We start from the raw sequence: 14,357 nt of genomic DNA on the forward strand, positions 1-14,357 counted from the left end.
GGCGTTTCACAAGGTACCTCATGAAAGGCTACAGAGGAAATTGGAGAGTCATGGAATAGGAGGAAATGTCCTATTGTGGATTAAAAACTGGTTGAAGGATAGGAAACAGAGTGGGGTTAAATGGGCAGTATTCACAATAGAGAAGGATAGTTAGTGGGGTCCCTCCGGGGTCTGTGCTAGGACCGCTGCTTTTTAATATATTTATAAATGATTTAGAGATGGGAGTAACTAGTGAGGTAATTAAATTTACTGATGACACAAAGTTATTCAAAGTCGTTAACTCACGACAGGATTGTTAAAAATTACAGAAGTACTTTACGAGACTGGGAGACTGGGCGGCTAAATGGCAGATGACGTTTAATGTGAGCAAGTGCAAGGTGATGCATGTGGGGAAAAAAGAACCCGAATTATAGCTACATCATGCAAGGTTCCACATTAGGAGTTATGGACCAAGAAGGGGATCTGGGTGTCGTCGTCGATAATACACTGAAACCTTCTGCTCAGTGTGCTGCTGCGGCTAGGAAAGCGAATAGAATGTTAGGTATTATTAGGAAAGGTATGGAAAACAGGTGTGAAGATGTCATATCGCTCCATGGTGCGACCGCAACTTGAGTATTGTGTTCAATTCTGGTTGCCGCATCTCAAGAAAGATATAGAATTGGAAAAGGTGCAGCGAAAGGCAACTAAAATGATAGCGGGAATGGGAGGACTTCCCTATGAAGAAAGATTAAGGAGGCTAGGGTTTTTCAGCTTGGAGAAGAGACGGCTGAAGGGAGACATGATACAGGTATATAAATAATGAGTGGAGTGGAACAGGTGGATGTGAAGTGTCTGTTCACGCTTTCCAAAAATACTAGGACTAGGGGGCATGCGATGAAACTACAGTGTAGTAAATTTAAAACAAATCGGAGAAAATCTTTCTTCACCCAACACGTAATTAAACTCTGGAATTTGTTGCTGGAGAACATGAAGGCGGTTAAGCTTGACAGAGTTTAAAAAGGGGTTAGACAGTTTCCTAAAGGACAAGTCCTTACTGTTTGTGGCTCTGTTTGTGCAGTGGAAGCAAGAAAAACCCTGGAGAGACACCCTCAGGCAGATATTAGGAATTGACCTCTAGTCTCTCAACATCCAACTGTGAAGGCTAGGGACTGAAGACTGGAATGCATGAGAGATCCCTCTTTCTGAATTATTACAGTCAGAAAGCATTCCAATCTCCGTGGATTCTGGCAAGCTAGCTCCAGAAGCAGGGGGGGGGGGGAAACAGGGATTTTTTAAGCTCTGGAACTCATTGCTGGACCAAACAATAAAAAACAGTTAATACACCTGGATTAAAAAAATAAAAAAAAAAAAGGTTTGGACAAATTCCTGGAGGAAACGTCCATAAACCATCATTGAGATAAACCTAGGGAAAGGCACTGCTTATCCTTGTGGGTAGGTAGTATGGAATCTTACTGCTTTTTAGGATTCTGCTAGGTACTTTTAACCTGAATTGGCTTCACTGGCAACAGGATACTAGGCTAGATGGGCCCAATAGGGCAATGTTATGTTCACCACAAGAAAAAGTGGAAAAGAAACCAAGTTCAAGAGATCAGTCCAAACACCAGGATAAGATGCTCCAAACAACCGACCCTACATGGTCCGTGTTTCAGCTATAAAAAGCCTTCATCAGGGGTCCAAAAAATAACATATACATAGAACAAATTAAAACCATATATAGACAAAATATAAAAAAAACAAAAACTCAAAATATTTTTAAAATAATAAATATATATTACTAGCAAAAAAGGCCTGTTTCGGTATGAAAGGAAACGGGCACTAGCAAGGTTCCCCCCCCCCCCCCTCGCTCCCTCTGTCCCCTCCAAGTCTCGTGGCCCCCTTTTTTCCCTTCCGATTTCCATGGCTTCCTCCCTCCCTCTACTACTAACTAGCATTTCTAAAGCGCTACTAGGGTTACGCAGCGCTGTACCCTCTGTCACTCTCCTTCACTCTGTCCTCCCTCCGAGTGACAGTCCCCCCATCCCCCAACGTGCACGTCACCCCCGCTCCAAAATTGCCAATCCCCCTCTCTTACCGGGGTCCCGTCGGCAGCATTGAAGAGCGAGCAGGCTCAACGAGTCTACTGCCTTTCCTTCTCTTCACTCTCAGCTCTGACTCTGGTCCCGCCCTCATTTCCTGTTTCCGCAAGGGCAGGACCAGAGTCAGAGCGAAGATATGGGAAGGCAGCAGACTCACTGAGCCTGCTCGCTCTTCAATGCTTCCGCCGGGACCCCAGTAAGAGGAGGAGGGGAGTAGAGAGCCTCCTGCATGCAGGGACGCCGCTTCCGACAGTTTTCTTTTCTTCGCTTGTGTTTCAGCTGTTCCTGTGGTCCCGCCCTGAAGGGCAGGACCACAGGAACAGCTGAAACAGAAGGTCATGACGTCACTCTGATCTACCGATGGAAGCAGACCACATCAGAGGGAGCCACAGTCCCAGGCAGCTTTCGAACGTTGGAGGTGAAAATTATTATATAGGATAGGAACTGTAATAATAATTCTATCTATACATCATCGGCTTAAACAATCGAACTTCATAGATTACGAAAAATAGTGTAAAAAGTGAATAAAAAGTAAAAGAAACCTCTGAAACATGACATACCTCAAAGTTGGTACGTATAACAATCGCTAGCATAATCTGTTGTATCTGTCAACTGTCAACTTTAATATTTATATATTTATATAGAAAATGTAAATAAATAAATAAAACCAAGGCAACGAGAAGAACAAGGCTTTTTATAGCCGAAATACGGACCGTGTAGGGTCCAAATAAAGTTGTGTTTGGAGCATCTTATCCTGGTGTTTGGACTGATCTCTTGAACTTGGGTTTCTTTTAAACTTTTTCTTGTGGTGTTTTATTCTTGTGGAAAGTGTGAACCCCATTTTTTTTGCCAATGTTATGTTCAGACTCATTTACAGATATATATTGTGACAGGGACAGTGAGGGATCACCCTAAGCAACAGTCATCGAGGTCAGCATATCCTCCTCCCAAACCACAGAGAAAAAAAACCTGCTTGCCCCTGGTGGGAGGAGGGGAGAGTCTGGGGGAGGGAGAAGAGTGAATTTCCCTGGGAACATCGGCAGTACATTTTCCGCACCCAAGCAATTGACTGCTTACAGGGAGTTCTAGGAAATACCCGAGCTCTCCATAAACAGGAACGCCAGTTGAAGGAGGAGGAAGAGATGGAGTGGTTCCCTTCCCTTGAGCAGGAGAGTGACTCTGAGGAAATGGACATGTCCTAAGCAAGGTATTTTCTGTAGTGGATGTTATGGCAAAGGGCTGCTAATTTCCCTACACTTCACTGGAGCAGTTGTCTGTCTGGTTGTTGGATACTGTGTTTGTGAACTGTAGGAGGGAGGGGAAGGGTCAAGATCCAGTTGCACCATTTGAACAGTCACAGGAATTTACTAGTTTTCTGGAGTTGCACAGGAAAATGTGAAGAAGGCCTTTTCGGCCGAAACACAGACCGTGTTGGGTCGTAATAAATTATTTTGGTTTCCAACATCTGTGGCTTCAGTCTGGTCCTTCTGAATATCTTCCGCTTGTTTTGTTGAATACCAAATCTAAGCATCACAGTAGAAGCAGTGCTTTGAATGTAATTGTGTCTGTGCTCCTTCCAATCACTTGAGCTATTACTCAAATGTTCTTTCCACTTTTACTGTGTTGTATTCAGACAGGGTCCACAAAACAGCAGTAAATGCACATAATGGAAGACTGCCTGAATTGCTGAGCAGTTCATTCAGGTCTTGGCCTATGACCAAATTTACTGAAAACTGGACTTTTGAAAACTGAATTGGCGCCACATAAAAGATTAGGATAATACTGAATAGTAAGTCCTCTACATAGGGATGCAATTTCTTCAGCATTTTCTTTAGCATAGTGGAGATAGTTAAACTTGACGCAGAATTTATGCTTGGTAGTTTATTACTTGCACTGTCAGAAAAGAGACATATCTTCAGTACATAAGTACATAAGTACATAAGTACATAAGTAGTGCCATACTGGGAAAGACCAAAGGTCCATCTAGCCCAGCATCCTGTCACCGACAGTGGCCAATCCAGGTCAAGGGCACCTGGCACGCTCCCCAAACGTAAAAACATTCCAGACAAGTTATACCTAAAAATGAGGAATTTTTCCAGTCCATTTAATAGCGGTCTATGGACTTGTCCTTTAGGAATCTATCTAACCCCTTTTTAAACTCCGTCAAGCTAACCGCCCGTACCACGTTCTCCGGCAATGAATTCCAGAGTCTAATTACACGTTGGGTGAAGAAAAATTTTCTCCGATTCGTTTTAAATTTACCACACTGTAGCTTCAACTCATGCCCTCTAGTCCTAGTATTTTTGGATAGCGTGAACAGTCGCTTCACATCCACCCGATCCATTCCACTCATTATTTTATACACTTCTATCATATCTCCCCTCAGCCGTCTCTTCTCCAAGCTGAAAAGCCTAGCCTTCTCAGCCTCTCTTCATAGGAAGTCGTCCCATCCCCACTATCATTTTCGTCGCCCTTCGCTGTACCTTTCAATTCTACTATATCTTTTTTGAGATACGGAGACCAGTACTGAACACAATACTCCAGGTGCGGTCGCACCATGGAGCGATACAACGGCATTATAACATCCGCACACCTGGACTCCATACCCTTCTTAATAACACCCAACATCTATTTCGCTTTCCTAGCCGCAGCAGCACACTGAGCAGAAAGGTTTCAGCGTATCATCGACGACGACACCCAGATCCCTTTCTTGATCCGTAACTCCTAACGCGGAACCTTGCAAGACGTAGCTATAATTCGGGTTCCTCTTACCCACATGCATCACTTGCACTTGTCAACATTGAACTTCATCTGCCACTTGCACGCCCATTCTCCCAGTCTCGCAAGGTCCTCCTGTAATCGTTCACATTCCTCCTGCGACTTGACGACCCTGAATAATTTTGTGTCATCGGCGAATTTAATTACCTCACTAGTTATTCCCATCTCTAGGTCATTTATAATACATTAAAAAGCAACGGACCCAGCACAGACCCCTGCGGGACCCCACTAACTACCCTCCTCCACTGAGAATACTGGCCACGCACTCCTACTCTCTGCTTCCTATCTTTCAACCAGTTCTTAATCCATAATAATACCCTACCTCCGATTCCATGACTCTGCAATTTCTTCAGGAGTCTTTCGTGCGGCACTTTGTCAAACGCCTTCTGAAAATCCAGATATACAATATCAACCGGCTCCCCATTGTCCACATGTTTGCTTACCCCCTCAACAAAATGCATTAGATTGGTGAGGCAAGACTTCCCTTCACTAAATCCGTGCTGACTTTGTCTCATCAGTCCATGTTTTTGTATATGCTCTGCAATTTTATTCTTAATAATAGCCTCCACCATCTTGCCCGGCACCGACGTCAGACTCACCGGTCTATAATTTCCGGATCTCCTCTGGAACCTTTCTTAAAAATCGGAGTAACCATTGGCTACCCTCCAGTCTTCCGGTATTACACTCGATTTTAGGGACAGATTGCATATTTCTAACAGTAGCTCCGCAAGTTCATTTTTTAGTTCTATTAATACTCTGGGATGAATACCATCAGGTCCCGGTGATTTACTACTCTTCAGCTTGCTGAACTGACCCATTACATCCTCCAAGGTTACAGAGAATTTGTTTAGTTTCTCCGACTCCCCCGCTTCAAATATTCTTTCCCGCACCGGTGTCCCCCCCCAAATCCTCCTCGGTGAAGACCGAAGCAAAGAATTCATTAATTTCTCCGCTACGGCTTTGTCCTCCTTGATCGCCCCTTTAACACCATTTTTGTCCAGCGGCCCAACCGACTCTTTGGCCGGTTCCTGCTTTTAATGTATCTAAAAAAGTTTTTACTAGGTATTTTTGCTTCCAACGCTAATTTCTTCTCAAAGTCCTTTTTTGCCCTCCTTATCTCCGCTTTGCATTTGGCTTGGCATTCCTATGATCTATCCTGTTACTTTCAGTTGGTTCTCTTCTCCACTTTCTGAAGGATTGTTTTTTGGCTCTAATGATTTCCTTTATCTTACTGTTTAGCCACGCCGGCTGACGTTTAGTCTTTTTTCCCTTTTTTCTGACTCTGGATCAGCAAAACTGGTAGCTTGACTTACCAGATTGCTGAAGATCACTGTAGAAGTTCCAGTTCCTGGAACGCTGGTGGTCAATTTGGCTTTAGACTCTGATAAGGATTTTATTTTTTTGCAATTTAAACCCGAGAATGCGTCCTGATGTGTCTAAAGAAGTGCTTACCAAACTTGTAGCAGTAACCCCATTTTAGTAGCCACAGGTGGGCATATGACCGACCCCTGTGTCTTACTTTGTTCTCTGTACTGCTGCTATTCCTGGGCCCTTGTAGAGCACCAGCTGCAAGTCAGTAAGCTTTAAATAATGGTTTTGTATTTCATGCTAAATTGTAGATTGTATCGGTTTATTAGTCCATTTTCTTGCTTTACATGGTTTGGGATTATTTTATATTACCTCTGCATTGGCTATAGTATAAAATGCATAATTTAAAAAAATAGAGATCAAAGGTTCAAAGGGCAAATCAGTCAGAGGCAGGCAGAACAGATCCATGCTGAAAAACTAAGAGCAGTTTTAGTAGTGGACTGAAACAAATAAGACACCACTGAAATTCTTCTGAGCACTGGCACATTATGATCTTTTTTGTATCAACCGCATGTACTTCAATCTCAATTCACTTACGATCATGAATCTCCCTCTAGTGGAACATTTATAGTACAACAGTTTTAATGCCAGGTTAAAATAAGGGGAAATACTTTGCATTCACCTGATCAATGATTCCTGAGAGCTAGCAAAATGAACTCATTTAATTCAATAAAATCAGTGGAGGAGTGGCCTAGTGGTTAGGGTGGTGGACTTTGGTCCTGGGGAACTGAGGAACTGAGTTGGATTCCCACTTCAGGCACAGGCAGCTCCTTGTGGACTCTGGGCAAGTCACTTAACCCTCCATTGCCCCAAGGTACAAATAAGTACCTGTATATAATATGTATGCCGCATTGAGCCTGCCATGAGTGGAAAAGCGCGGGGTACAAATGTTAGGGGTGTAGCCAGCCCCAAGAGGTAGATTTTTTTTTTTTGGGGGGGGGGAGGGGAGAACATTGCACCCTCCCTCTCCCCTCGTCAAAAATACCTTTCCTGGCGGGGATTGCCGAAGAATCAACAGCCAAACCTCATCCTTGCGCTGCTGCACTACAGAAGTAGTCAGCGGCATACCACCAGACTCTTCAAGAATGCTCAGGTCTTGAGGATTTCTGGTTATCTGTAGCATGCCATGACTTCTTCTGTACTGTAGCATACGTGAGATTGGGGGGGGGAGAAGTGGAGCAGCTCGGCAATTCATTTCTTTGACTGGCAAGGGCTGCGGCATCCCCACCAGCCATTTAAAGGGAGCTGCACGTTTGGAGGGGGAGGGGTGGAAGAGTGGCATAAGAAGCTGCCGATCAAGTACATTCATGTCTAGCATGAAGTATTTGGGTAATTATTTACACTCCTCAGAGTCGGTAATGTACCAACGAAATACAGTGAATGGGATAGCTAAAATTAAATCTTTATGTCAGAAATGGATAGACCTTCCCTTATCTCTTATGGGAAGGGTAGCATCGGTTAAAATAATGATCTCTAAACTACTATACCACATTACAAGCTCTACCCATCTGAGTTTGTGCGTTAAGAAGAGCTGGCCTTAAGACCACAAGTTTGTTATGGCAAGGGGAAGGCAGCTGGAATTGGATTATTCTAAATTAATTCTAGATAAGACACAGGGAGGTTTAAATTTTCTGGCTATTTGAATATATAATGTGGCAGAATTGCTGCACTGGATTAATGAGATGGTCACAGGAGTCCAGAAATTTTTTCCCCTGAAGCTGTTACGCTCTTGGTGGCAATCTTTGGAGACTACCATTTAACATGAGGTGGATTGGGACTACAGTGTGTTGCTTTTGGGACACTGTCAACCTTTGATGGAGCAGGATATATTCCCTACCACTTGCAGATGCTTTTGCATTGCCCTGACCATACTGAAAAAAAAACATACTACAGTTCTGAACCTCGGAAGACAGCCCAACAATAGAATCATGGCACTGGTAAATGAAAGAGCTTGCCAGATCTGAGATCAGAAGAGAGAGAAAAAAGCGACTGACGTCTGATCGGTGCCCTAACTTATATTTATGGTCTCACTATGCAAAAAAAGGCATTTACATAATATATACATCCCTAATATGGACTGCTGATATTGGTTGCTTACTCATGGTTTTTAACTTTGGGGCCACCCATGTAGAGTCTGGGTGAGGGGGGAGGCTGAATAACGGAGAGTGTGGGGAGAGAAAGAGAAGTGCTTGATCAGATATATGGATGTGGAATGTATGTAAGGGTACAACACATTGGACAGGTGATTACCATTTAAAAGTGCTAAAAGTATATTAGAGAGGTTTGTTTTCTCTGTATACCTTATCCCATTAAGTTGTTATTTATGGCAGATAGTTTATTAGTCAATGTCAAGGATAACCTGATTGCATTGTTTGTAACTGTACTGATAATGGACATTGTTTGACAATGATTGAAAATAAATATCATCTATAGTCAAATATTTTTTATTGAAGACAAGTTGGCTAAAGGGCCAGGCGCCACAAACAACATGCATTCAAAAACTTTGTAAGGCACCATTCAAAAATATTCCGATTCTCTTGTCATCTGAGTTATAGCAAAATAAAACTCTCCACTACTAAGCACACTGTGAAATACAAAACCTTAAAAAAAAAATTCCTAGAATTCATACAACATTAGCACTAATTCCTATGATTCAAATAGCAAGAACCTATATACGAATAGGCAACACTACAAATACTATACTGGCCCCCAAAACACCAATAAACCTCCTCATACTGGTAAAACAGAATAAGCAGAACAGCTACAGATCTCTACACAGAAGCTACATGCCCACAGAATACCATACCTCAGTCACACACAAAACACAGACCCTCAACAAACACAGAATGGGATCACAAATATCTAACGACACAAACTGAACTGGGAACCCCAGAAGTCACACTAGCATGTACCACAACATGGGAGAAATAAAAACAGAAATGCATTTTCTCTTATATTGAGTATAATACTACTATGTAAATTTCGTAAACTAAAGATTAATAAATTAATGTTAATAGAATTCTTACCGGCTGCTATTTTCCTAATTGGACAAAATGAGGTGTACATAAGTACATAAGTATTGCCATACTGGGAAACACCAAAGGTCCATCGAGCCCAGCATCCTGTTTCCAACAGTGGCCAATCCAGGTCACAAATACTATCCCCGAAATAGTGGATTTTCCTCAAGTCCATTTAATAACGGTCTATGGACTTTTCCTCTAGGAAGCCGTCCAAACCTTTTTTAAACTCCGCTAAGCTAACTGCCTTTACCATATTCTCTAGCAACGAATTCCAGAGTTTAATTACACGTTTAGTGAATAAAAAGTTTCTCCGATTCATTTTAAATTTACTACTATTGTAGCTTCATCGCATGCCCCCAGTATTTTTGGAAAGCGTGAACAGACGCTTCACATCTACCCGTTCAACTCCACTCATTATTTTATAGACCTCTATCAAATCTCCCCTCAGCCGCCTTTTCTCCAAGCTGAAGAGCCCTAGCCGCTTTAGCCTTTCCTCATAGGGAAGTCGTCCCATCCCCTTTATCATTTTCGTCGCCCTTCTCTGCACCTTTTCTAATTCCAATATCTTTTTTGAGATGCGGCGACCAGAATTGAACACAATATTCGAGGTGCGGTCACACCATGGAGCAATTCAAGGGCATTAAAACAATAAAACTAATAAGATACTAAAAAAAAAAGGCAACACATACCAATTACAATATTAACAAAAACATCAATACAAATTATAACAATCATAAGATCAGGAAATAGTAATTTGTTAATCAGATCTTTTTAACCTAAGAAGGATTAGGTAATTTGTTAAGCAAAAAAAAGGGAAAATTAGGTTCTTACCTTGGTAATTTTCTTTCCTTTAGTCATAGCAGATGAAGCCATTAAGTATGGGTTGTGTCCATCAACCAGTAGGGGGAGATAGAGAGCACTCAACTTTTCACAGTGCCTCATGGCCAGCCAGCTCCACTGCCTCTTCAGTATTTGAAGCTTCCAAAGCAGTATGGCAAACCGCAATGGGAATAACATGAACTTTCCTCACAGCTAACGATGGCCCCTTAACAAGGGCATGAACTCAAAAGGAGGGAATGAACACATCCTCCTGAACACATCCTCCTGGAGGGAATAAACTCGTCCTCCTTATTGTATAACTGGTGGGGATACATGCAACCTCCTGGAGGGAATAAACTCATCCTCCAAAACAAACTGGAGGGAATGGACTCATCCTCCTATAAGTGAACATGAATCCTGAAGACTGTTTTCCAACTTTCTCCCAAGGAAGGAACTTAAGGAAACAAGAACAGAACCTGAAACAGATTCACAGCATACAGACAATCATACAGGGAGGGCTCATGGCTTCATCTGCTATGACTAAAGGAAAGAAAATTACCAAGGTAAGAACCTAATTTTCCCTTCCTTGTCATTAAGCAGATGAAGCCATTACGTATGGGATGTAACAAAGCAATCCCTATATAGGGTGGGAACAGGTCACAACACGCGCTAGCACTTGTGCTCCAAAACGCGCATCCCTCCTAGCAGCCACATCCAGCCTGTAACGTCGGGCAAAAGAGAGCTTAGAAGCCCATGTTGCTGCACTGCATATCTCTTGACGAGAGAGTGCTCAAGTTTCAGCCCAAGAGGAAGAAATCGCTCTGGTAGAATGTGCCTTAAAGGCTACAGGCGGAGACCGGCCGGCAAGCAGATAAGCTGAAAAGATAGTTTCTTTGAGCCAGCGGGCAATAGTGGCTTTAGACGCTGGAGACCCTCTGCGAGGACCTGATAGCAAAACAAACAGATGATCATAGATCCTGAAAGAGATAGTAACTTGCAGATACTGCAGCAGAGTCCTACGCACATCCAACAGGTGCAACTGCCCAAAAGATTCTGGAAACTCCTCCTTATCAAAGGAGGGCAAGAAAATAGGCTGGTTTAGGTGAAACGCTGAAACCACCTTAGGCATGAAAGAAGGCACGGTCCGAACCGTGACCCCGGACTCTGAGAATTGCAGAAATGGGTCTCTACAGGACAGCGCCTGGAGTTCTGACACCAGTCTCGCCGAAGTAATGGCCACAAGAAAAACGGCCTTTAGTGTCAAATCTTTCTCCGATGCTCGCCGAAGCAGCTCAAAAGGAGAAGCCTGCAGGGTCTTCAAAACTAGCCCCAGGTTCCAAGCTGGACAGGGTGCTCGCACAGAAGGCCGGAGCCAAAGCACCCCACTAAGAAACCGTGCCACATCTGGATGAGCAGCTAAAGACACGCCTTCAACCTTACCACGAAGGGAGGTACTGAGGGGGAAAGGGATCTTGGGGTGATAGTATCCGAGGATCTGAAGGCGACGAAACAGTGTGAAAAGGCGGTGGCTGTAGCGAGAAGGTTGCTAGGCTGTATAGAGAGAGGTGTGATCAGCAGAAGAAAGGAAGTGTTGATGCCCCTGTACAAGTCGTTGGTGAGGCCCCACCTGGAGTATTGTGTTCAGTTTTGGAGGCCGTACCTTGCGAAGGATGTTAAAAAAATGGAAGCGGTGCAAAGAAAAGCTACGAGAATGGTATGGGAATTGCCTTCCAAGACGTATGAGCAGAGACTTGCTGACCTGAACATGTATACCCTGGAGGAAAGGAGGAACAGGGGTGATATGATACAGACGTTCAAATACTTAAAAGGTATTAATCCGCAAACAAATATTTTCCAGAGATGGGAAGGCGGTAGAACGAGAGGACATGAAATGAGATTGAAGGGGGGCAGACTCAAAAAAGATGTCAGGAAGTATTTTTTCACGGAGGGTGGTGGATGCTTGGAATGCCCTCCGCGGGAGGTGGTGGAGATGAAAACGGTAACGGAATTCAAACATGCGTGGGATGTGCATAAAGGAATCCTGTGCAGTAGGAATGGATCCTCAGAAGCTTAGCCAATATTGGGTGGCAGAGCAGGTGGGGGAAGAGAGGTTGGTAGTTGGGAGGCGAGGATAGTGGAGGGCAGACTTATACGGTCTGTGCCAGAGCCGGAGATGGGAGGCGGGACTGGTGGTTGGAAGGTGGGAAATACTGCTGGGCAGACTTGTACGGTCTGTGTCCTGAAAAGGGCAGGTACAAATCAAGGTAAGATATACTATGTTACTTGCACCCACAGGGAATTATAGGCCAAGCCTATTTGTACACCATTCTGCAAAAAGTCCAGAATCGGAGAGACAGGAGCCCGCATGGGTGTGATCGCTTTTGAAGCACACCAAGACTCAAACTAGCGCCAAATCCTGGCATAAGCCACGGAAGTGGAACGCTTGCGGGCTTGCAGGAGAGTGGTAATTACTTTATTGGAATAGCCTCTGCCTCTCAATTACGCCCTCTCAATCACCAGGCCATAAGACCAAATCGGCCGGCGTCCTCCATGGTCACCGGACCCTGTGACAACAGGCTGGGAACCAGAGGTAACTGAAGGGGATCCTCTACGAGCATCTGTTGGAGGTCCGCATACCAAGGCCTCCTGGGCCAATCCGGGGTGACGAGAACCACTTCTCCTGGATGCAGCCGAATCCGCAGGAGCACTCGCCCTATTAAGGGCCACGGAGGGAACACATACAGTAGGCCCGGAGGCCAGGGTTGAGCCAAGGCATCCAACCCCGCCGCGCGAGGATCTCTCCGTCTGCTGAAGAAGCACGGGACTTTGGCATTGGTGCTTGTCGCCATTAGATCCATCAAGGGCTTGTCCCACTTGGCACATATCTGCAGGAACACTTCGTCTGCAAGTTCCCACTCCGCTGGATCGATCTGATGCCTGCTTAGATAATCGGCTTGCACGTTGCTCTGACCTGCAATGTGAGCTGCCGACAGAAACTGTAGATGCAGCTCGGCCCAGTGGCAAATTTGTTCGGCCTGCGCGGCTAGAGCTCTGCACTGAGTGCCGCCTTGTTGATTTATGTAGGCCACTGCTGTCGTGTTGTCCGACATCACTCTGACAGCCAATCCTTCCAGGGTCACTTGAAAGGCCAGAAGCGCCTGAAACACCGCTTTCAACTCTAGGCGGTTGATGGACCACTCCGATTCCTCGGGTGTCCATAGACCCTGGGCATGCTTTCCCTTGCAATGTGCGCCCCAGCCTTTCAGACTGGCATCTGTCACCACTAGGCACCAATCCGAGAGCGCCAGCAGCATTCCTCGCCGCAGCATGCTGTCTGAGAGCCACCACTCCATGCTGAGTCAGGCCGCAGGGAGCCAAGAGAGTCTGCATTGGTAATCCTGAGATACTGGAGACCATCTTTGGAGTAGAGCATACTGTAGAGGTCTCAGGTGCGCTCTCGCCCAGGGCACCAGTTCCATGGTGGCCGTCATTGATCCAAGCAGCTGGACAATGTCCCAAGCTCGCGGGCGGGGCATCCTCAGGAGCAGACAGACCTGATTCTGAAGCTTGCACCGCCTTTGCTCGGGTAGGTACACATACCCCGAGTCTGTGTCGAACCTGGCCCCCAAATATTCTAGAGACTGCGAGGGGGTCAGGTGACTTTTGGCCAAATTGACGACCCAGCCCAGAGACTGAAGTACTGAGACCACTCTGGCTGTTACATGCTGACTCTCTGCAGCAGAGTTTGCTCGAATGAGCCAGTCGTCCAGGTACGGGTGAACCCGAATACCCTCTCGCCTTAGAAAGGCAGCTACTACCACCATAACCTTCGAAAAGGTGCGGGGAGCTGTGGCGAGGCCAAAAGGCAAGGCCCGGAACTGGAAATGCTTTCCCATCACCGCAAACCTCAGAAACGTCTGGTGCGGGGGCCAAATTGGAATGTGCAAGTAAGCTTCTTTCAGGTCCAGAGACGTGAGAAACTCTCCTGGCTGTACCATCGCAATGACGGAGCGCAGGGTTTCCATCTGAAAATGCCGCACTCTCAGGGACTTGTTTAATTCTTTTAAGTCCAGAATAGGGCGAAAAGACCCTCCTTTTCGCGGCACCACAAAGTAGATGGAGTAGCAGCCGCAGCCGTGTTCGGCGGGAGGTACCGGGGACACGGCACCTATCTGAATCAGACCTTGTAAAGTCTCCTCTACCGTCGCCCGTTTGGCGGCAGAACCGCATCGGGACTCCACAAACACGTCTCTTACAGGGGCATTGAACTCTATTCTCTAACCATCTCTGATCAGGT

General features: G+C 45.2%; 1 protein-coding gene across 1 annotated transcript in view; it reads right to left on the reverse strand.

The window, feature by feature from the left end:
- The window catches only part of ENAH (ENAH actin regulator), a 273,492-nt gene that overhangs the window by 189,494 nt on the left and 69,641 nt on the right, over nt 1–14,357 (reverse strand). The gene's annotated exons all lie outside the window — the stretch shown is intronic.

This window comes from Microcaecilia unicolor, chromosome 3 (genome assembly GCF_901765095.1).
Source record: "Microcaecilia unicolor chromosome 3, aMicUni1.1, whole genome shotgun sequence".
Taxonomy (NCBI): domain Eukaryota; kingdom Metazoa; phylum Chordata; class Amphibia; order Gymnophiona; family Siphonopidae; genus Microcaecilia; species Microcaecilia unicolor.